Genomic DNA, 24,077 nt, shown 5'->3' with positions numbered 1-24,077 from the left:
GGTTGAAAACCAGCCACAAATTGCCGCTTTGAGCCAAGATGCCACACGTCCGGTGAGGTCTTTCATTTACGGAGGTCTTCTCAAGATGGGCAAGCCTGCCAAATTTCATGTTGAAATTTTCAAAGGCGTGTCCTTCTTGCCTATTAGACGCCGTTTTTAGGCTGCCTGACGCTCAAAGCCAAAGCGCTGATGTGAGACGACGAGGGAGGAAAATGGGATATGTGTGTAGCTGACAGATTGCTGCTCAAGTCTAACAAGCAGAGTGAAGCGTGTGTGCGTGCATGAGTGCATGAGAGAGAGAGAGAGAGAGAGAGAGCCAGCGGCCCATTAGCTTGCACAAAAAGGCTCAGCACTCAATGGACGGAAGGCTTGCACATTTTCAAGGAACTTTGGACCACATATACCTGCTACTGCCCCCCCACCCAAAAAATAAGACAAATCAAATCAAAACAAATAAATCTAAAAAAAAAATAATGACCACTTTTGTAGATGTTTTGTCCACAAATATGGAGATGAAAAAATATTAGATGGCAACTATAGAAAAATATCAGCTGAAAATACAGAACAAACAAATGGGAAAAAGTACAATACAAATATTAAAAAAATGGTCAAGAAAAAAAAATCACTAGATGGAAATGGAAAAACTAGAAGAAAATACCAAAATAAAAATCAAATATTTAAAAAAAAAAAAAAAAAAGATACATATATTTTGGAATAAGTTCCTCATGCCAAATATCGAAGCATCGTAACGTGGCCCAATTCAAATTCCCTTTTTAGTGCAAACGACACGTTTTACTTTTTGGGATCTTTTTTTTGCCACCCTTGTCAAAATGTTACTTTAACAAAAGAACCCGTCCGGTTAATAAAGTTTTTACGACGCCGACATATTATTTCCATTTGCGTGATTTCCTCCGGGAAGAATTTCAGCGAGCTAGCAAAGGCTAAGACGACAAAGAAGATTAGACGAGTGCCACCCGAGGCTCGTTGTCAAACGTTTGGCTTCCATCCGTCACGGGCTGACCTTTCTTTCTCTCGTCCCCGACGCGTCGCACGTCACGTCGCCCGCCCCGTCGCAACCTCGTCCATCTTCCCTGCTAAATACCGTCCTTAACGACGCGCTAATTGGCCCGGGATGCGCAGTCGGGCTGTCGGCGAGCCAAAAGGCCACCAAAAGACCAGGATGCTGATGAATGCCTGGCAAGAAGAAAGCCCCGCCCGCCCGCACATACCATAGATTTAGACTTGCGGGAAAAAAAAGACATCTCCATTTGTCTCCTTGAACCTCACAGAGAGAGTGTGTGTGTGTGTGTGTGTGACGGAAATGTACCAAAAGGGGTTTCAACACAGGGCCATGAAAAGTCCAAAGTTTGCAGGCGAGTCACGCACGCATCGCCGACGGGTCGTGGACAGTTCAGGTGGCGGCTCAAAAAAGAGAGACAATAAGGAAGAATGGAGCGTCCCGCCCGGTGATGGAAGAGAAGATGTCAGGCTAGCTCATGGGCTCCTTTCAAATGTGAAACGCTGAGCGTGCCACGCATTGCTTCAATTATCTGTCAAAAGTGCGCACGTGTCAGGATTTAGCGCAGCTCATGAATCATTTTGTCTGAGTCTTGTACACTGTGTAAATATATATTCCATTTCAACAAGACTCTCTTTGATTCTATATATATACGTCCAATCTGTTTTTGTAATCATTTCGACGTCACGTTGTTATGATTCAACGTAGCAACGCTATCAAACTAGTTGCACATGGGCGCTTCAAATGAAATGAAAACATGTTGTGAGAGCAAATAACAGCCTTTTAGCTTTGTTAGCTTCTAAGAGTAAAGTCATGAACCTAATTGAATTTGAACCGTACAACGGGACCTCCACTTTGAGTGTTTTTTTCCCATTTTGGCTACTTTGTATGACTTTCCAGCAGCTTTTGACGGCGATTGGGCTTTTTCTTTTTGGAATGGATCCTGCCATGCGCTCCGCCTCTAGAATTCCCTCCCTCATGTTTATTCTCCGTCGTTGCCGGCTCTGCGGCTTCTTGCCGTCTCCATCTCAGTGTCGCTAATCTCCCGCTTTGCCGCCATTTATCGCTGCTGTTAGCTCAGCCGTCGCTCAAAAGCGGCTCCGACGTTTGGCTGGCAATTTGCGTGCCGACGCTAAAAGTTAAGCGCGCCTCAAACGTCTTTAATTTGGCCGCTACGTCTGACAGCGCACGTAAATCGACATGCGCCTGTGTGAGAAGTCAAAGCCACCTAGCATGTTACGCCTTTAGCTTCGCTGCAAAAGACCAAAACATTGAAGGGTGCAACAAAGCAGCGAAACTACTTCATCACAAACAAAGACAAGTCAAACAACAGCAACTTTCTGCTTTTGGCTGCTGCGAGGGATCATTTACACAAAAATGCTACCTGACGTGATTGTCAAATGGCCTCTTTAAGCCCCCCCAACCATCAGCTAAGAGGATGACTATGATTGGTAATGTCATCCCTTTTGGCTTTGCCTGATTATACGGCTGAGTGGCTGAATCCAACATTTGCAGGAAATTAGCAACACGCACACGATCTACACAGAGTGTTTAGTGAGCCTCTGTGGGAGTTTGATAGCTTTGCGCTTGAATAGCAGCAGTCAGTGTTTACCCGCCTTAGCTTGCCGCTGCTTAATTGCAGTAACGAAGGCTCGCTCTGCCGGCGTATTTCGGCGGCCAGAAAATCCCTCCTCCACATTCCCTGCTCAGCTAGCATAAAAAAAAAGTAATAATAAAAAAGATGACAAATTTACCTCACTCGACCTTCCCGCTGTAGTCGTACCAAAATGTTATGGGCTTCGTTTGGCTCACGGGGGAAAGTAACGACACATTAAATTGCACTTGGAGTATCAAAAAGGCGAAGAGCAAAAAGGACGTGGCAGGAAAGTTGAAGCCCCCGTCATCTTGAGCGCAGGTGTCAAACCCGAGGCCCACCACATCATTTCATGTTTCCCGTAAAGTCAAAACGTGTGCGTCAACTCAATGTTTCTCATTAAAATATCAAAACTGTAAATTGTCTTTCTTTTAATTACAGAAAGATATTACAATATTTTCTGTCCCAATCCCACTTTCAAAATAATTCGGTTTATCTTTTTATCACTGGATTCTGTTGTGTGTATGTGACGGGGCCAGCCATCCATTTTTATTGGAGTCATTAATGGCCCCACCAGGGAAACCATCTTTGATTTTCAAGTGTTTGGACATGTGCTAGCTAAAGGACGTTGACAGAACAGGAAGCACCAATTTTCTTACCTCGCGGACGAGACTCGAAGTTGGCGTCCACGCCGGGCGGCCAGGGAGTCACCGACACCTGGAAAGAAAGAGAGGAGAAGGTCACGTTTGGCTGTAGCTTCTAAGTCGCCCTGCGACTGGAGCGGCTTATTTATCCCAGCTTGTTAGCGCCCGCCGGCATGTTTACGACGGCACCCTGGCCCGCCGCCCGGCCTCAGAGTCGTCGGCTTCCCTTCCGGAACGCCGTTAAGCTAATGGCGGCCCGCCTGCCCGCGTTGTATACATTCCGCTAATGAAGTGTTGCTTTCAAGGCCAAATGTGCGCTTTGTCCTCAGACTACCTCGAGGCTAACCTCCCGTTGGCATTTGGACAAACTTGCAGTTGTTTACGCCAAACAAACAAACAACCTCGGGCTGCTTGACCAAGTTCTTCTGCAAACAATTGGGCGATTCAAAAATTGTTCAAATAAATAACCTTGGGTTACAAGACGACCCATCCGATTGGATTAGACCGGGCCTCCCTTTTTACTGGCCCAAGATGACAAAGCGGGTCCGATATAAAGGGGCGACAATTTGACCTTTTTATTTTTCCCAGCTGGTGCTCAAACACGGACGGAGCCCGTTAGCCCAGCGGCTAAGCTGAGCCCACACAGATTGTAGCTCCAACTGGAATGTCATTTCAGTGCACTGGACATTTGATGGCAAGTCATCAAACCTGAGCGCAATGTCGGACAAAAACTCCAAATGTTTGCGAATGAGACGGAAATGGAAATCTTTCTTTTCTGCCAGGACTTTTGCGGGTCTCAAATTTCATGCGGCAGGGCAGAGTAAAACTGGCTTGCAAATTACAGAAGCAATGCGAGACTTTACCAAGAAGTTTAGAAGGGCCCGAAGATGAGCACTTCCGACCAAAATGGCTGACTTTGTGTATCTATTGCTTGAAGGGGTCGCCGTCCGTCCCTCTCGTACGAGCTCGGGCCAGTGAAGCACTTGAAAGGCCCAAAACGCGGCCATTGAGGAGCCGTCGTGACAAGGTGAGCGAGCGAGCGCCCGTCCGCCCGACTAGGTGATGGCAATCACAGTCCAATCGCTCCTCTCTTTTTTTCCTCCCGGCCCGAGCCGGTGCCGAGAATCGGCGGCGTCCCGACGACTTCCAATTAGGGCCGTGTCCAAATACATTAAAAGTCATCTGCCGTGCCAAGCGGCCAATTAGTCAGGCCCAAAACGACGACCCTATGGGAGCGCGCTGGCCTCTTGGGGGGCGGGGTCACTCGTGTGTGTGTGTGTTTGGGTCGAGTACAACTGGACCCTTGATCAGAACACCCACGAAACTACAAAACATCATTTGAAATCCTAAGCCAGGCTTGGAGGCCCAAACCACAAAGTCAAAAAGCCTGGCCTGTTTTCCGTTGAGCCAAATGCGTCACGTTGTTTTTCGCACGCTCAGTCGACTTTGTCGCTCTCGTCAACACGTTAGGAAAATTGGACCGCCGGCGTCAAAGCGCACTGGAAAGAAAGCAGGCTGGGCCGGCGCCATGGAAACCAGCATCTTGCGTAGCATCTGTCGCCATGACGACGCTAAAAAACCCAAATGAGCCGCTAGGACGGACGTTTGAATGGTGAGCAGTGTGCGTGACACACAAAGAAATTCTTATTTCTGACGATTAAAATAAAAATTGTAAAACCTTAACATTTTCAGACAGTATATTTGGACACGTGATGTGTTTTTGTACCTCCCCCAAGGCCAAAAGGTGCTGTTTGAGTCCAAACAGAAGATCCAATAGAACCGGCAACAATATCCATTTTAAAATTGTGATATGCCCCATTTAGTTGTAAGAAAGGAGATCAATATATATATATAAAAAAATCTTTATTTCAACTAATATATATATTTAGAATCTTTATTTCAAATATATATATATATATATATATTAGTTGAAATAAAGATTTTTTTTCAAACTAAAAAATGTATTTGTAGATTGTCATCGCATGTTTCTTCCATTGCAGCCAAATATGACCCCCCCTCAAAAAAAAAAACAGCACTTGATCGCAAATCAGCTGAGCTACCGCCAAGTTAAAAAAAGTGAGAGAAAAAAAGTCCAACATTTTTCTATGACTCCTCGTTAGTCAAAGTCGTCCTTGTGTTGCATTCAGGGTCCGCCGATGCCAAAGACGTGCACGAATGCACTACAAGCACCCGGAGGCTTTACACGCAAATTAGAAATGGTCTCATTTAGCTGTGCAAACGCGTGTGCGCGCGTGCGTGCGTGTCCTCGGGGCTTGTTAATGACTAGCATTAATGAAGCTCCCTATCTGCGGTCCGCACGCGCGCGCGCACACACACACACACACACACACCATGGAGAAACAACATTTAATGGAAAAAACATATGTGCCTGTCTCAATTTAATTGTATGTACTTGCTTTGCGGGTGTATCTCTTACACGCGCACACGCATGCAGCAAGTGGCCACCCATGGCAGACACTTCATTAGGTACTCAATGGAGCCAAAGTAAAATGGCGCTTACACAATGCTGACTTTTGACTAAGGCTTACTAAAGTTGTCGTTTGATGGAGCGGATTGCATTTTTGTCCATGTTGGAAAAGTCTGGAAAATAAAATGAAATATGCGCTGTGGTGACCATTGGGATAGTCCTGCCAGAAAAGTCAACATTTGTTCCTCAAGTGTTTTAAATGCAAAAAACGGTCAAAAAGTAATGATTTCATCGAAAAATCTAATCATTTGGAAGCACAACAACATTTCAGAGCTAAGTCAAAAAGAGATGACAAACAACTGTACAACAATTAATTAAGAATCGCTCACGCGTGGCGGCTTTAATGGACTTGATATTCTTGAAATGAAAACAAAATCATAGCATGACATTAAAAGTGACAAAAGGCAAGCAATGGCGGCGGTTAGCGTTTCAACCAGCATCTAGCATGTTAGCCAGCAGTAAAATGAAAAAAGTTCTGCTAAAAGTTTGAGGCGTGCTGCCTAAATGGGTCTGGTCTTTAGAGGCAAGGCAAGGCAAGGCAAGGCAAGGCAAGGCAAGGCAAGGCAAGGCAAGGCAAGGCAAGGCAAGGAAGGAAGGAAGGAAGGAAGGAAGGAAGGAAGGAAGGAAGGAAGGAAGGAAGGGGCTGGTTGGTTTGGGGCGCATGACAAGGCGAGGAGAGTCCATTTAGGGTGCCGAGGGCGGCCGCGGCCATCGGGCTGCCGACAAAATTGGAGCAAAATCAAAAAAAGACGAGCGCTGACAGCCTATGATGGCTCCTTATAAAATATAAAAAAAATGTTGGGTTCCCTGCTTTTGCGCTCGCTGATGAAGAGAAGTGCTTTTTTTCCCCAAATGATCCTCAAGTGCGTTTACAAAAGCACTGCTGTTGAGAGGACAGAGAATTGGGGGAAAAAAGCGTTAACATAATAAATATGTGAACAGGTGTTAGCTCGACAACACAAAGGATAGTGTTGAAAAGGCTACCGTCTGTTTTGGGGGGGAAAAATGTTTTGATGTAATGTTATATTGCTTACATTTAGTCATTTGAAAATGATGCTATTAGAAAATGATTGCGCTAATATTGTAGCATAACGCTATGGGTATCTTGGGACAATATCAATATGTTGCAAAATGAGCTCTTTTGTATTTTTTATGACGATATGGTCGTGATATAACGAAAGCATCTTTGATTTTGATTAGCGGGACGTATTAGCCGCAACGTAAAAGCTGCTTTCTTGCATCGATTGCCCTACATTAGCATCAGTTCCCATCAAAGTAATAAGCAAGAACAACAACGTGAGAGGTTTCACGCTCATCAACAAAGTCTCCACCGGTTGAATTCCTTAACCAAGTGTTAATCACGAACCCGCTTGATTAACCCACGTGTGTAAATATAGGCACGCCCCATGAATTATTCAGCCTCCGACACATTATCGCTTTACGGGCCCGTCGTTATTTTTTGGGCCGCTATTACCCGCTTCATTAAGCCAGTGTTTGAAGTACACGTTAGCTTAGCCTGTGTCCTCGGGCTTGCCACGTGCCGTAAAAGTCCCGATGATTCATGCATCGTGACCATTTGTTGTTCTCAGCCAAAGAGTCAAACAAAAGCAGTCTTTTGACGAAGAAATAAGAAGCACTCATCATACTAGCTGTCAAAGATTGAGTGTGCTAGCTGCGTGCTAGCTCCAACAAATGCTGATAAATGTGGCAAATTTCAATTTAAATAAACGTGTGTGTTTATGCGTGTGCGCGTGTACCCTAGTGCACCACAGGGTATCATCCATCCTGATCTCATGTGGACTGCAAGGCTCGCTAAGCTTTCCCCGATCAGCGGCCGCATAAACACTGCGATGTGTGCGCGTGCGTGCGCGAGTGTGTCGTTATCTCTTGCCGCTACAATAAACTCACAGTCTGTGTGGCCCCTTGAGAAACGGGAAAAAATGAGATCAAGAGTAGTTGCTACGGTGGCTATGGTTCGAAAGCACCAGCGTGCAGCGGGGAGGGCTTCCGAAGCAGTTTGCAATCATATGTAAATCACAGAAGGTACGTCACCACAGCAAGCGGCTGTGGCTAGTCGATTCATCTTGACAAATCAAACAGAAATTGTCTGTATCAGGTCACAAATATATGCTGATGCTCCTTCTTCCTGCGGTTAGCAAACGATCTGCTGAGCATCTCAAGCAGCAATCCAAGCATTGGACCTGGGCCAGAGTCCAGTCAGTGCGCGGCCGCCAAGACAAATGGGACCAATGTCAATCCATTTAGCGGCTGACCTTTGGCCGAATGGATATACCTAGTGTGCATAGCTAGCATATTCCAAAGTTCTGAGCGAGCCATATGCTCGCCTGTGAAACGTGTCCATCTCCATTTCCAATCGGAGGCGGGATGTTTGACGTCGGGGGCTACGTCGGAGGGCCAAACAGTAGCGCAAAGGCTAAGGCGGCAGTCAATGCTCTTTTAAAAAAGCGAATGGCTTCGTTTGCCGCCGTCTCCCAGCGAGCCTCCCAAATGCCATCAGCAATGGGGGAAAACGGCTCGGGCGAGAAAGAAAAGCTCGTCTTTGAAGGTGTCGCTTGAGGAGGTCGCGAAGATACGGAAACACACTCGGGACTGGCGCAGACAGACGGCGTCAAAAAAGACAAAGCAGACAAAGGAAGGAGGAGACAGCAAGTGTCAAACGCAGATTTGCGGCAGATAAGCAGGAAAAAAAAGAGCTTGGATTGGGACTTGAATAGACAACTAAAAGATAGACTTGAAAGACCAAGAGAAGCCAGACTTTTTTTCTTCAAATTTTTGCACGACTTTTGGGAGATTACCTGAAAAGCTTTTTGTATTATATCGGATCGAGTTGGGCTTCATGAGTCAACGGTTCTGTCAAAGAAACTGAAAATGTTGGATTGCATTGGGAAAAAAGTGTCATCCCTTTTGTCATTTTCTCCTTCTCTCCATCCCTGAACCTTTTTAATAATAAAGCGGCTCATCCGTCTCTGGCACGCTCCCGCAGGATTCACTCACGGGTCCGCTTTAATGAGATTAGCATGGCTAATGCCTCCGCTCGCTCGTTCTCTCTCTCTCGCCGCGGGACGGAGGAGGGATCGTAAGCCCCGCCCCCTGGCCGCGAGCGTTAGCGCGGCTAACTAACGCGAGGCGACGGGGAGCAGCCGGCATGACGACATCCGCTCCTACAAGCCGGCCTTGATTGATTTCACTCATTAAATGGGACAGTGTTGATTTATTAGCCAAGCAAAGAAACTAATAAATGGTCGTGTACATCACGGCTATATTTATGAAGAAAGCTTGGCCTCAGAAGAAAAAGAAAAAAAAAAAGACGTTTCAGTACCATTTCAAGAGCTAACGTGCTGTGCTTGCTTGGTTACGGTTTGCTGGACAATTCCAGCACTTTGGACAGCGGCAAAATAGCCCCGCCCACTTTGCCGGGCGACTTCAATCTGTAATCATCGTGGAGATATTTCCAGTTGTTGACTCGCATCACGGCAGCCATCATTTACTGTAACCATTTGGGAGGGCCTTCATTGAATATTCATCAGCCGCTTTGCATAATATTAGCATGAGCCAGCCAACTGAATACTACATGGGAGAGCCGCGCGCACGCCAAAGCTTTACTGGGGGAATGAATAGAAATTCATTCAATCATAAATAGAAATTCTGCTACGCTCAAAGGCGCTAATGAAGGAAAAGAGTCTCTCTCATAAGAAGCGTATTTGCAGATAAGCGGCGGGCGGCAGCGTGTTCAAGGTGAAGCGACCTCTGCATTTCTTTCTTAGCGCAGGCAGCATTTTCTTCACGGTGGACCACCTCGGCACCCAACAAAGTAAGTCCACGGGCCCCGAGTTGAAACCCGCTCCGAGCATCTCGGAGGTCAACTCGTCGGGCCCGAATGACGCCGGCGGCCCTTGGAGGAGCTCGCTCCACCTAGCGGCCCGTCTGCCGTGGCCTCCGATTGAGAGGGGTCGGCTTTAAATTGCTCGCGCCGTCATTTCCTCTTTGGGTCGTCTGCAGCAGCCCGTCCGGAGAACCAAATGAAATATTGAAGGCCGTTGTCACGCAAACGCCTCGAGACAGAGTTTGATTTAAATCGCTATTATCGTGAGACATTTTCCGCCGTAAAAGAACTTGACACAAATAATCCCAAATGCCTTTTCTCTGACAGGTGGCGCCGAGCGACAGGAGAAATGACTTCCAAAAAAAAGAAAGAAATCCAATAAAAGGCAGCCACCGCTGTCCGTCGAACAACACAGAATTGGCCTCTTTATAGTGGCTCGTTTGATCTTAATGAGTTTTTCAACTCCCAAATTAGCTCGGCTTTCATTGGCCGTCGACGGGGAAAGAGCAAAGTCGGCGCTGACAAAAGTTGCCCGCTGATAAGCGTGCAAACTTTGCTTTGCATGATTTGAGCGATAACAAAAGATGGCAAAAGATTGATTTGTGTTCTTTTGCCATTCTCACTTTGCACAACATGTCGCGTTTCGGCGCTCACCGATTAGCCAGACGAAGCCGGTCTTGGCTTTGCGACCGCGAGCAACGTCCTGAGCGAGCTTTTCCTCCGAGCCAAAGCCGCAACGAGAGCGGGAAGTCTCGGGAGCTGACGGACGAGTCGTAAGTCATAAAAGTCTGATGACAGCCGAGCCGGGCCGAGCCGAGGTGGGCGGGCGGGCGGGCGGCTGAAGATAAAAATCAAATCAATGCCGGAGTGAAATGAAGCAGACGGCGACTCGCGCCTAATTGAAAAGAGGCTTCTGGTCAAATAGGTCCAAACATTCAACCAGGAACTCTAAAAAGCAGATTAGCCACGGCAAATTCGCCGCTAACTGATGAAAGACGGCCAGGGAGATCAAAGTTGGTGGAACCCCTCCCATCCGTCTTCAATATAAAACCGCAGATGATGGCTACAGTAAAAAAAAAAAAAAACCTTTGCGCTCTCTCTCTCTCGTCATCCCACGCTAACCTCGCGACGGCAGCTGATCCGTGCAAACATTTTCCCACCGGCAGAAAAAAATGAAAAAATGTCGGAAATAGTTTCTCTCCCGCCCGAGAGAATGTCAGCGGCGGCACGTACGAAGGTCAACGGCGACACGGGCGGCCTCTGCGTTTTTCTTTCTTTCTTTCTTTCTTAAACGCCATCTGCATTTCTATCCTTAAAGTAAAGGTTAGGGCAGCCGAGCAGGTATAAAGGAAGGCGGGAGCACAATCGCCGGTAAATGTCACCTTAGTGACCACAAAAACATAACGTGCGCATGGTAATTCCACGTAACTCAAAGCAGTTGTATCTCAAATCATCGTTCCCCACTCAAATGAATGGAAATACCATTCATCTGTCCAAAAAGGCTTCCCCCCCCCCCCCTCCTTGGGATAAGGACATTGTATCTCTCAAAAACTCCGTCATCTACAGTAAAAGTCGTTTTGTTGCAGAGGATAAAGAATAAACGCCTTTCTGTATGTAACATATTGTCTGACTACTTGTGTTGCTGCACCATGCGTGTTTCGGTTCCTTTTTGCACGATAAACCAAACAAGTCGAAATAAAAACACCAATTATTGATGCTAACTGCTGCCTTGCACAATAGAAATCAACACGAGGCAAAATAACCAAGCAAATTTCCCTTCCACAAGATTTATTCATCACTCTTATTTATTCATTGTTTGTGCCTTCTTGTTTTTATTTATTTTTTGGTGTTGTTTACTTGTATGTATATATTGTGTACTACGTCTTGTCACCGTGGGATAGTGGGAACGTTATTTCGATTTCTTTGTGTGTCTTGGCATGTGAAGAAATTGACAATAAAGCAGACTTTGACTTGACAAAACGAGAAGACATAAAAAGGCAGCTGGCAGGTGCAATGAAGGGAATGAACCACCATCAAAAATAAACAACAACAACCTCAAACTAAACAGGCCTGCCTGTGTGCTGTCAAGCAAACAAATGGCGGCCAAGGCAAAGAACGAGCGAAAGAAAGAGCGCCGCTTAGATCGGGGCCAAAACAAATGAGCCAAAATGATGTTTTGATCCGGCAGTCAGCTGGAGGCCAACATCCATCAGCGGGCGGGAGATGGATATTATGGGACGGAGGCAGGGGGCGGAGCAAGCACCAAGGCAGCAAGGCGAAAAATGAACGAGGGAGACCATTTGCAGCTGTTGACGACGCAAATCCATCAAATGACGGAGATCCGAGATTGGACAAAGTGATTTTTACAAAAACATCAGGTTTGGCACAGGATCCTTTCTCTTGAAAATTGATCGGAACTAAAGGTGATTTCGACCGAGTGTAAAAAAAAAATGCCTTCATCAAAGACTCCAGTGTTAAAAAAAATACAACCAAGAAAAAAGCTTTCAAAGACTCTCCAATGGCTGACAGTTACAAAAGTAGATAAAATTGATGCTTTTGATGTTTGCTTGAACATTCAAAGGCAGCTTTGCCAAAACACGCCATCGTCTTTGAGGTTTACGAAACACAATTGGTAGTATTGCTAGTTAGACTCCTTTTTGAAAATTGCTTACAAAAACATTGATTCTTTTTTGTTTGTTTGTTTAGTTGGCCATTGAAAATGTTGGAAGGCTTGCAAGTGTCTTTGATGTTGACAAAATATGAGCATTGAGAAACCTTGTCAACATAAAAGACCCATTTAGGTGGACACAATGAAGGGCTTTTTTTTTTTTTTTTTTGGGTTCCTGCCAAAGACTCCAAAGTGTCACGAATGTTTAAACAAAACATGAAAAATTGAGCGGCAATCATTTTAAGAAACCAACAAACGAGAAGCAAATGCGAGTCGTGCAGCCATTCAAATCCCTTTTGGTCCAATTAAGCGCTTTTGTGTTGCACTTTTTGTCAAAGGCCGCTCGCTCACCTCAGATGGCCGCCGCCGCCGCCGCATTTATTGCTCTTGCCACATGCAAAGTGTGTTGCTTGGATTTTTTTTTGTTTTTTTTTACTGCTGCTCCTTTAGTAGGTGAACCATGGGTATTTTGCTTCCTAAACACTTTATTTTTTCTGTTCCATCTTTACCCTTTAGCCATTTTCTCGGGGAGGAACACACACTTGAGGGAGAAGCCGAGCACATTTGAAGGCTCACTATACGGGTCCGGAGCGGACGCGCTCGGCCCGGGCGGCGGCTCGTCGCATTGAATGCAAAGTGCCACTTGGACTTCTGTGCCGTGTCGTGACTTTGGGAACCTCGAGAGGTGGGAAAGAAGAAGGCCAAGAGACGTGTTCAGGGGGAAAAAAAAAAACCATTCGGTTTGTCGAGACTTCAAATATAACATCATCAAATATAATAAATCTGATATAATATAAGATATAATATATGATATGATATAATATAATACATCGTGTTGTTGTTGCGGCAAGCCGGCCGGCTCCCTGCGTCTCCGCAATCGCCGCGAAACGGTCGCCGGCCAAGCGCGTTGGCACGCTCGGCCCGCGCCGGCGGCCAAAACGCCGGCAGGGGCGTCGGCTCGGGTGGCGGATGCGGTGGGCGGCGGCCGCGGGGCATCCAACCAACAACAACAACAACAACAAAGAGAGCGCTGGCGACAAGCTTACAGTGCTGACCGACAAATGCTAGCAGGTCATCGCGCTGACATTTGAAACCTTTGAAATTCCACTTCCTGTCCTCCCTCCCTCAAGCGAGCGGCGGTCGCCAAGGCGCCGCACTCAACGCACAACTCAAACCTGTGTGTGTCCTGGCACAGCGTATGTGTGGGTGTATCATAAGTTCCTCTTGTCGCACTTCAGTCGTCAGCATGTAAATGTTCACGCACGCGCTGGGTCATAATTAAAACAATATGATAGTTAAGGTCTAGAATTAGGAGAGGTATAAGAGTTCATGGATTAATGTACAATGAATGGATGACTTCATTGATGGATGGGTAGCCGAGTCATCGTTTCGATTGAAATTTGCCCAAAACTTTTGCGTTTCGTCTGGTCACCCTCCACAAAAGCCCAGCGATGATATGAGTTCAACCCAAATAAACGCTTTGTAATGACAAGCTGCCTGGCCGAGCGAGCGAGCGCTGACAAGCAAGGCGCTCCGGCGGCCATCTTTTTGCCTTTGACAGCTTGAGAATGGAAAGGTTTCTTCCGCTGACCCAAAAAGAAAACAAAAACAAGTTGCGCCGAAAACTAAAAACCTTTCCACCCCCAAGCCGCCTGGCCTTTGACAGCCTTCAAAATACAAAGAAATCCAGAAAGGCCGTTGAGACTTTCCGCCAGAACCAAAAGATGCTTGTTTCTTATTGGAGCCTGTGTCCTTAATGAAGTGCCCGCCGAGTGCCGCGCTTTCATTCTTCACAAAGAAGCAAAGTGACAGCGCTCAGCGCCATCAGCGGAGATTTCAAACAAGCTGTCGCTCCAACAAGATCATGAATATCAACTTTTCACTTCTCACACACACACACTTGTGTATTTAGAGAACTTTGCTTGCATTCATTAGTTGGACACACCCAACACACACACACAAACAACACTTGAATGCACACAGGATGTGCTGACATTACACACTAGTACAAACGCAACATTTGCATTCTGCTGATTCCTGCATTTACTCTGACTTTCACAAGTACGCACACAAACACACACACCTGAGTGTGGGCCCTCCTTTGCCTTGTTGCTCTCCTCTATTTGGTGTCGCTACTATGCTAACTAGCCCACTAGCATTGGGCCGTGAAGTCAGACGTGCTGAACGTGCTAACTCGCATTTTGTGCCAAATGTCGCCAAGACAAACATTTTCAGCTTTTGCTCAAACGATCATGTTAGCAGTGGAAACCTGCTTGCTTGCTTTGCTTCTAGATGTCGATGGATGGATGGACGGACGGACGGACGGAGGACTTCTTGGAATCAGATTGAGAATCGAATCCATATAACATGGTCGTCTAGCTGCGGGCTAGCGAGTCGCACAGAGTCTTAAAATCACTGATGCTTTGCTAGGACGTTTTAGCCCACATTCAGTTAGTTCTTGTGCTTTTCTTTTTTCTTTTTATCCCAACAACATTATTCCTCCGAGTTTCACACACCATTTTGGTGCGAACAGACATTTCTCATTGGATTTATAGCCTCCATTTATCTTCTTCTCAGTTTGCACAGTGAGCTCGTAAAAGGAGCTCCCGGAGCTTCTGTCCGCCCGCCCGCCGGGCGTGCGCAGCTAAGAGCCACGCTTCATTCCGCCGCGTCTCTTTCAGCCGTCGCGTCAAATAAATGGCGGCTCGGGCGGCGCCGTGGTGGACGCCGTTAGCGTCAGCTGCTGTGGAACATATTGCCCGCCGATAAGCCAGAGGAGGGGTTCACACCGCACAATTAAGTGGGAAGGGATACAAAAAATGTCGACTCAGCGCTGCACTTTAGTGTAGCTAAAGCATTAAGCATCTCACCTGTCTGGCGCGCGAGCAAACGTACGCTTTGCATCAGCAGACGGATGTTTCATTCTTTGGCTTTTCAACTCGTTTGCCCGCATACACATGTCGACGGGCGACCATTGAAAGCCGGCGCCGTGTGCTAGCATGCTAACACGCCCGTTGGCTTCCCTCCAACACACAAAGCGTATCGGAGCACCTTGACGGGCAATTCATTCAAATCAGGTCGCCTGGCAACACATCAAAGATTTCCTGGGCGCGCGTGGTCAATTGAGAAGGCCGACGGCTTGCAAGACACATCCGAGACGACACGGTCCACCACGAACATCACGCCACCACTTCAAGCCTCACGTTTGACTGATGCCAATGCCCGAGGGGTTGCCGAAAAGGCGCTGACTTGTTGCATGACGAATGTGAGAAGTTTGGACATAAAAGCGAGAAGGCGGCGGCGGCGGCGGCAGCAGCGGGATCCCCCTGGTGACCAACGGTGGTGGCCAAACATCATGAAATATTGATGGAGGCGTCCGGGAAAAAGACAGAATGTGTGAGCGAGTGCCAGACTGCGGGAAATCAAAGCAATAACAAGACACGGCGCTCACAATCAGGATGAAAAGCCGAGGGGATAAACAATAGCAATGAAAACAGACTCTGTAAAGAGCTGACGTACGCGCATACTTTTATGACATCACATTTTAGGTCGCAACTACCGTGGTTAGCAAGCTAGTAGGCTAGTTATGGAGTCTACGTTGAAAAAGCACCAAACGCTGACTTATAGAGAGAACACGCAAACTTGAGCTCAACGTGAAATCCGGCTTTTCTCTCTGACATTAAAAATGAAATGCTAACGTGCTAATGAGCGTGGTTAGCAGCGGAGACGTTAAATCACCAGATGCTGCTAGGCTAATTAGAGAGGATTAGAGAGTTCTGAAAATAAATCTCCCTTCTCTTTACGACAGCATGATTGCTTAAATGAAATGATCATGTAGCAAGTGCTAGTTGGCTATCTCGCACGCACGTGGAGCGACTTGAATTCAATCAAGCAACTGTGCTTTTGCTAGCAACATTAAGTAGCACAGTTAGCCCCTCTCACTGGGATTGCTCTTCCTAGCCTCCTCCATCACGGACGCATAAATTGATAGCTCGCTTTTTCTAACTTCCTCTCTTAATTGTCAGGAAAGCGATTCCTTATCGGCTCCGGAGGCTTTGCGGGGATCCCGGAAAATCCCGGAGGCCGCTCTCGTCTGTATGCGTGTGCGCAAGCGTGCGCAGGCGTGTCAAACAAATGAAGACGAATGGCGGCAGAGTCCCGCGCCATGCTTCAGCACGTAATAACCAACAATAGAGCGATGGAGGAAAAAGCTCATGGTAGGTATTATTCACCGGTGGGAAACAATGAAGTCAAACAATGAACAAATGGGAGCACGGCCGTCGCTCCAAACAACCCTCGGGCGGGCCCGGTGATGGCTCGTTAAGGAGTAGGCTGACAAACGAGGCTAATTTTCGGAGCGCATTCCTAGCAAGTAGATGGGCACGTAAGGTGCATATAGGCTAGCGAGCGAGCGAGCGAGCGAGCGAGCTGCCACCTAGCTAGCTAGCCAGGTGGGAGCAGTTTGTAAACTGCCAGATAGGTCAGAAAAAAAAAAAAATGGTTCTGTTGGTTGAGTAGCTCAGTCCAGGTATGTTGTGTATGGCAGGTGCCCTCTGAATAATCCAAAAGGGTCTTACTTTCTCCATCAACAGTCAGTCCCCTGCGCTCGCCCGCTTGTCCTTCATATATCATTATTCTCCCATCGTCATTATTATTATTATATATTTATAGCCTTACCAAGTCACACTATAATATCTGTAGCATGCCGCTCTCTCCCTCAGCGCCTGCCTTCCTGAGCGCGAGTAATCCACAACCAATTAGCCATTCTTGCCTCTAGCCTAGCGACCCCCCCCCCCCCACACACGCACACAAACTTTATGATATTAATGCCGCCTAAATAGGATTCATTCTTTGTTTTCCTCGTCTTTGATCTCGCAGTCAACCAATGACAAAGCACTTTGCATTTAACACATCGCAGTCGGTGCAAAATGCTAACGCTAATGTTAGGCTAGCTAGACTTGATTTCTTTGCGATAGCTCACTTTGCTTGACTTAGCTCGTAGCAGCTGAGGCCGTTAGGCCCGCCGACTGAAGCGCAGTCAGACGGATGCAGCGGCCGCAATTAGCGCATCGATTGGGAGCAAATGGATTCAAACGGAGACTGGCTCTGCCGTGCCAGTGAGAAAATCGGCGGTCATTTCTCACTTTCTTGCCGTTAACAGCGTCCGAGGTGCTCGTTGGGAGCGCCGTCAATACTTTTGCACTCCGACAACAAGCCCAAAAGCTCGTTAACTGGAAAGCCTCATTTGATTTGAAACTCGACCTGAAGGCCGAGCCCAGCTCTTTTCAAATCTTAAAGCAGGTCTGAACGCGCAACTTGAAGGGAGGCCGATTATTTGTTTGAAAGCCCAGATGCAAACAAACTCTTCTTGGCTCCAAAGTCCAGCCCAAATGCCCAACAAAACCTGCAGTGAAATGTGTCCGCACGTTTGGAACCCGAACTAAGCCTTCTTAAGCCCTCCTTTTGGGCTCCTAACGCAACAGAACTCGGAAATCCTGATTTGAACTGAGTTTGAAACCGTAAGTGAAACTTGAGACCCAAACCCCGGGGGGCCAAAGCATCTGACGCCTGCGTCGCATTATATCCATTCCAAAGCTGGTTCCAATCTGCTTTTTTTTTTTTTTTATGGTGTGTGCGAGAGGCTATCTGAGCCCAGCAGAGCTTGTTGAAGACAAGCTGCACTTCATGCAAGGATGGATGCTGCACCCTGGACTGTCAATTACCAGAATCTCTACTCAGCCAGAACCCCGCTTGGCTGAGTCTGCCAGCCAGCCAGCCAGTGTGTGTGTGTGGGTGTGTGTGTGTGTCTTCCTTTAGGCCAAGCTCATTTTTGCCCATTTTTCCATCTGCGCTGACATCCATCAGCTTCTCCTCCCGTCAACCTGCCGCCGCGACTGCTGTGAGATTTAAAGAAAAGGCTGGCCAATCGGGCCCACGGCGCCTCGGCCCGCTTTTAATGGCGCAGAAAATTAAATGAAGTCAAAGTCGGCCGGAGAAAAATGACGCTGATGCAGGATGAAGAGGGTGACGACTTGTTGACCGATTACATGCTCGCGATGACCGTAAGCCAACTATAAAAAAAAAAATTAAAAATGGAAACATTTTATAATTAAAAAAAAAAAAAAAAAGAAGTAAAGTTTCTACATGCAAACAACTGTTGTCTGTTTCAAATAAGATTGAAAAGCGCAATATAATCTTTCCTTCTCAGCTGATTGCAAAATCTTAGAATTTTGGAATCACTTAAAAAAAATGTTGCAATTAAATAACATTTGAATGATTGTGAAGCATTTTGTGATCAGGTCATTAGAGGGGGGGAAAAAAAAACTATTTGTTGATAAACAAAGTATCTTCTAATGTGGACTCCATTTTGTAGCCACGCGTGAAAATGCTCAACTTCCAAGAGAGAAGCGTCTTGATTTGTAAGAAAGTAAAGATGATCACCGCTTGGTGCCAAATAAATTCATTTGATGACATCAAAATCCCACTGGGGATGTCATTTGGACCGGCACGCACGCACGCACGCTCACGCACGCACACACACACGCACGCACGCTCACGCAAGCAGGCACATCAGCATGCAGGAGACGGCGGCGCTTTATGGATGAGCCCATCCCTAAATGGGATGCGCGCTCACACTCGCACTGTCTGCATGCTGCTTTGGGCTAATGTGACTTTGCAAAAAAGTTTTTTTTTTCTTCTTCAAATGATTCTTATTTCCCGCACGCACACTTTACACGTGCCTTCCGGTTACCGTGGCCGCTTCAGAATGACCGCGAGAAGACTTGAGGAAAACTTTTGTTGTCCTCGTCCCAAATGCACGTGCACGTGTGTATGTGATCTTCCCACGCAGCCGCCTGAATAATTGAAGCGTCATTTAAAGTGAATGTCTGTGGAAAGCGGCCATGAAAGCAAGCGTACGTCTGTCAGGATAGGGCTGGGCTGGGCTGGGCCCGGCCCGGCCGGCTGCGGCGTGAGCACAATGGCAGCAGCTGGCGGGCGCCATCAACACATCTTACGCTGAAATCCCGTTTGGCCGAGCTCTAACCTGATGGAGTTGACTTTCCTGATTAGCGGCGAAGACATCTTTGCTGTCACAACTCGGCGTCTACTACGCGTGCTTGAAATTTGGGGAACAATATCTATGGAGCTGATTCTTCATCGTCAGATGACGAAATCAAATTTTTTTTTTTTTCCCCCTCCCGACTTGTTTTGGTCCAATACGCCAGCCCGCGTGCGCCCCGAGGAAGCCAACACCTTAAATAATTTGGACGTTTCGACAGGATGCGGGAAACGTCCCATTTCCATTACAAGCTTCTTAGATTAGATGAAATGAAACTTTTATGGTTCCCTTTGGAGAAATTGGGCCATGGGGGGGTGTGGGCGGAAGACTACGTAAACACTTGCTCAAGGGACTGACGAGCGCAGCAATGACGGAACGCAAGGAAGCTAAAAGAAAGGTGAGAGGAACACAACCAGGTTCAAAAGAACACAAGGAAATCTGGAAAAAATGGAGAGAATGCCAGCAAAGTCTGGAAGAATGCAAGGAAGTCGCAAAGGTATGTCCCCGAGTTGAGTTGGGCGGGAAAACCGGCGCCTGGCGGAAATGTTGGCTTAGCGAGCCCACGCAGGGATTTGAACACAAAAAGCAAAACACGACTGGAGGAAAAACGCCGGCCACCCACCCGCCCGTCCGCCACACTCGCGCTGAACTTCTCGACGCTCCTTTGTTTTTGTCTGCAAGAGGAATTATTCATCACGAAAAACAAAACAGGAGAAAAGTGACAGATTGGTTTTTTTTTTCTCCAGTCTGGTGTCCGCTCACTCGCTTGTGTGTAATCCCGAAGCCACAACACGCCACGCGCAAAAACCTGTCACGGATTCCCGGCAGACAGTTTTGAAAGTGGGAGCCTGGAAACCTCCGTGCTTCCCGCCGGCCGGCGACATCACAAACGCACGCCGTGTGATGTGTTTCTTTGCATTTTGCCAATCAGCTGGCGGCGACAAATGGAGTGCAAGCCCAACGCAAACCGGGACAAAAAATCCTGCGGTCAAAGGTCAAGGTGTTGCTCTCGAAGATTAGATAAGGTACAGGCCACGAAAGAAAGAAGAAAATTAAAAAGAATATAGACACACACACACACATATATATATATATATATATACACATACATATATATATATACATACATGCATACATACATACATACATACATACACACACATATATATATATATATATATATATATATAGACTGTATAGAGACATTGAAATATATAAATCATTATTATATTAAAACTAAATTCCAATTGTGGAACAAAAAGGTACTTATGGTGGCACCCTGAGGAATCCCATTTGAGCCAAGTCAGCACCCAAAATTGTCTGCTCGCAAGTTGAGTCACAATTCCGCAGAGTCCGACGAACTGGGCCAGAGTGACAAGCGCCCTAATCTAGCACCTTCCCCTGGAAGCCTCCCCCTCCCAGTGATGTGACTCACGGCCACCCCTTCAGCCAAACAACTTCAGCGGCCAAAAATGAAAAGCTCAATCCATCAGTCATGCGAAACAGCAGCTCGCCCGCCGCTCATGTGACCAGCAGTGAGAGGAAGGGTGCCCGAAAGCCAATCAATCAAGTCAATTGAGGAGGACGCACCCCCCACCCTCACGAGTCCCCTCCTCCCTCCCTCCCTCCCTCCCCCCCTCCTTCAGCTGTCAATCAAAAGGCACACGCACGCATGTCACAGGCACACACGCATTCAAGCAGATGTGCTTCCTCCTGACCAATGCCGCAATATGGAATGGCTGGCACGCACGTGTTTCTTCCTCTTCTGTCTTCATCACGCACTCACACACACACACACACACACACACCCATGCGCCGCGCCGCGCAACCCCCCCCCCAAAGAAGCAGTCCGGTCGGCATCTGTGTGCATGCAGCTCACGCTTCCGCAGCCCAAAAGTGAAGAAATGCTCAACATAATGTGAGCGCCTGTTTTACCTTGTCCGGTGGAGGCGGGTGGCCGTGTGTGTGTGTGGGGGGGGGGGGGGGAGGTCCGTCGCCGCTTGGCCGAGCTACGATCCACAACGGAGGAAGAGCTTCGGTGCGTTCCAGCAGAGGAGGAAGGCGAGAGTGAAGGAAGGAGCGGTGATGGCAGAGACGGTGCGCTCGCTGCTGGAAGGGAAGGGAGGGAGGGGAGGGGAAGGAGGGGAGGGGAGGGAGGGGGGTCAGGATGGAGGGTGCTGGTGAATTGGGGCTAACAGCCTCTTGCCCAACTTGCGGCGCTGACACACGTACAGTAAGCACAGGAGAGGAGAAAAAAAAAACCACCAAAAAAAAAGGGGGGGGGGGGGGGGGAGAACCTAAATGGTGTGAAGAATGAAGGTTAAAGATAAAACGACAAAATGGTATGCAAACAAAAAAATGCCGACAAAATAAGAAAGATGGAAAATGAGAGGACAGAAACAAAGACATATGGAAGGTGCTGATGGAAAGAAAACAAGGATGGTAGCAAGTCAACATTTTGTCCAAGGACCCAAAACGTGGGGGGGGGGGGGGGGGGGGGGGGTCCGTCATCTCCCTTTTGTAAATTCAAGAAAAAAAAAAAAAAAACAAACAGCTTTGCAAAGACTAACTAATCCACAGCGGCAAAGTCACAGAGGAGGGAAAAATGCAGACGGGATGAGAAAAGTGGCAGTAACGAGGAGGACGACGACCGGGAGCGATATGGATCCCATCCATCAGTCAAGAACTATTAGCAACTTCATTTTTGAAGGCTGCAAAACCAAATGGACACATTCTGCCAAACCAAAAATTGGGATGAATTGCTCCCCGAAGATTTTTCAAAATATAGATTTGATCATCTTTAAATGGGCTCAAAATATTAGGAACAGATCCCAGAATGACACAAACACACATTTGGTACTGGATGTGACTTGGCCGTGTACCTAATCCAGTGTCTGGGGAGAATGGGAAAAAGTTGACGTGGTATTTTGGAGCGCATACAGTACATCTGGGCTGCAACAAGGCGAGGTGGCGACGGACGGCAGCAGCCATCAATCATCGCTCGGCACCACTCGCGCCCCGCTGTCAGCGCCCAATTACCGGCCGGCAAAGTCATGAATCAACCAATCGGCGCGGGCCAGGGGGGCTGTCCAAATACTGCCCCCTCTGGCTGACCCCCGAAGGGAAAGAAATTCCAAAAATAAATTAAGTTGATTTAAGATATCGTTTACCAAGGCAGCGGGTCGCCTATGGAAACGGGCGGAGCGACACACCGTGCTGATTGGAGGATGCTGTGACGGCATCCAAGATGCTGCGCTTACTTCCAGAGACCAAGAGGAAGTCAAGCAAGGATGAAGATGCGCCGTTGATGGGGTGGTCCGCTTGGGGGGGGGGGGCTTAGGAACACGCGGGGAATCTCAAGCGCGGCTCTGGCTGCTGTCGTCATGGCAACAGCAGGGAGGCGAGCGCCGTCCGTCTCTCCTCGGCCCGATGAGCGCGCACGTGCGTGCGTGCGTTTCTCTTAGACCAGCACAAATACTACTCGTGGCCGTAACAAATTCACGCAAGCTTTTCGTAGTATCATCAAATCTTTCCCCTCAAAGTCGTCCGTTCCTACCTATGACACGAACAGCATTTCCCTCCCCAAAATTCTGTCTACAAATGTGACCGCTTAATGCTAGCTAACATGCTACTTGAGGCTTCACTGGTGGCCGCCGCCATTGCTGCCCGAGGCGGAAATGTCCAAAATGTTGATCAAAACGAAAAAAAGCGACGAGAACACGCACAGCTGAGGAAAACGCCGCTTCAGGTGGCAAGACGGATGGATTCATGGGGCACGCTTGCAAACAAGCAAGCAGGTGGTGGATCAGTGAGCCGCTGAGCTGTCAACACGCAAACACCGGACAAATCCATCTACATCCGCACGCATGCACGTTAATGCACATGGCGCACAAAAAGCACACCGGCACGTGTCGCGGCACCACTGCACACAACAGGTACGTGCAAGCACACGCATTCACATTTGGAACCGTACAAGCCACTCAAATGAGCACATGAAGCCACATTCGGGCATCTTGGCTCACCTCTTCTGATCTGCTCACGTGACGCTGGCAAAGTGACACTCGAGACAGCAGAGGGCGACACTGCTTTTCAACTCGTCTCACTTTGACAAGGCCGTCTTTGAATTTGGAAGACTGAATGCAAAACAAATGAAATGAAACAAAACAAGCTGAAACGCAAACTGTACTCGATACAAATGCATGTGCAAACAATGTCAACATGCACGTGTGCTCATTCTCGAGCACACACAATGAACTCACTTTCTGCCCACGGAAGAACGTATCATTAGAAGCGTTACATGACGTGCTGTCGCCCTCTGGCGGCTGCTTGTGGCCCTACATCTTACTTTCCCCGTGCTCGTGTAAATATGATGCGACTTGAATCATAAAATTGGATTTGCAGTGAATAAATACTTCCCAAACAACAATAACACTTGTTTTACAGCTGCAAACATTTTAAGCATTGGAATCAAATAAGTGACAAGGTGGCCGTGTTCGAGCCGCTCGTGACATCGGGCAGCGAAAATACATAAGTCCGCATTTGAGCAATCATATGTGAGAAAGACGCTCACTCACCATCGAGGTGTTGACTGCAGCTGTGTAGCTTTTGGCTCTTGTCTGGCGTTTGCGACAACAGGGAACGGTAGGGCGACGAGCAACAGCATGGCCGCCATCTGCAATCGGAAGTAACCTCCCGCCAAGTCGAGGGCACGCCCCGCTGCAATATGATTGGCTGCTGCTGCAGGCAGGTAGGACACGCCCT

At 47.6% G+C, this 24,077-nt stretch overlaps 1 protein-coding gene across 2 annotated transcripts in view; it reads right to left on the bottom strand.

Annotated features, from left to right (window-relative positions):
- Positions 1 to 23,991, bottom strand: part of elfn2a (extracellular leucine-rich repeat and fibronectin type III domain containing 2a) — a 37,053-nt gene extending 13,062 nt beyond the window's left edge. Inside the window, exons 1-3 of one of the 2 annotated variants that reach the window (XM_037261203.1) lie at positions 23,891 to 23,968; positions 21,252 to 21,422; positions 3,272 to 3,329 (exon numbers count right to left, since the gene is read on the bottom strand). The gene's annotated coding sequence lies outside the window, so the exon portion shown is untranslated. Of the gene's footprint in view, positions 1 to 3,271; positions 3,330 to 21,251; positions 21,423 to 23,890 lie in introns of both variants that reach the window. The other variant, XM_037261211.1, reaches the window with a different exon arrangement.
- Positions 23,992 to 24,077: the final 86 nt, after the last annotated feature.

Source organism: Syngnathus acus, chromosome 1 (genome assembly GCF_901709675.1).
Source record: "Syngnathus acus chromosome 1, fSynAcu1.2, whole genome shotgun sequence".
NCBI classification, from domain to species: domain Eukaryota; kingdom Metazoa; phylum Chordata; class Actinopteri; order Syngnathiformes; family Syngnathidae; genus Syngnathus; species Syngnathus acus.
Note: the sequence above shows the minus strand (reverse complement) of the source record. Positions and strands in the feature narration are given on the sequence as shown.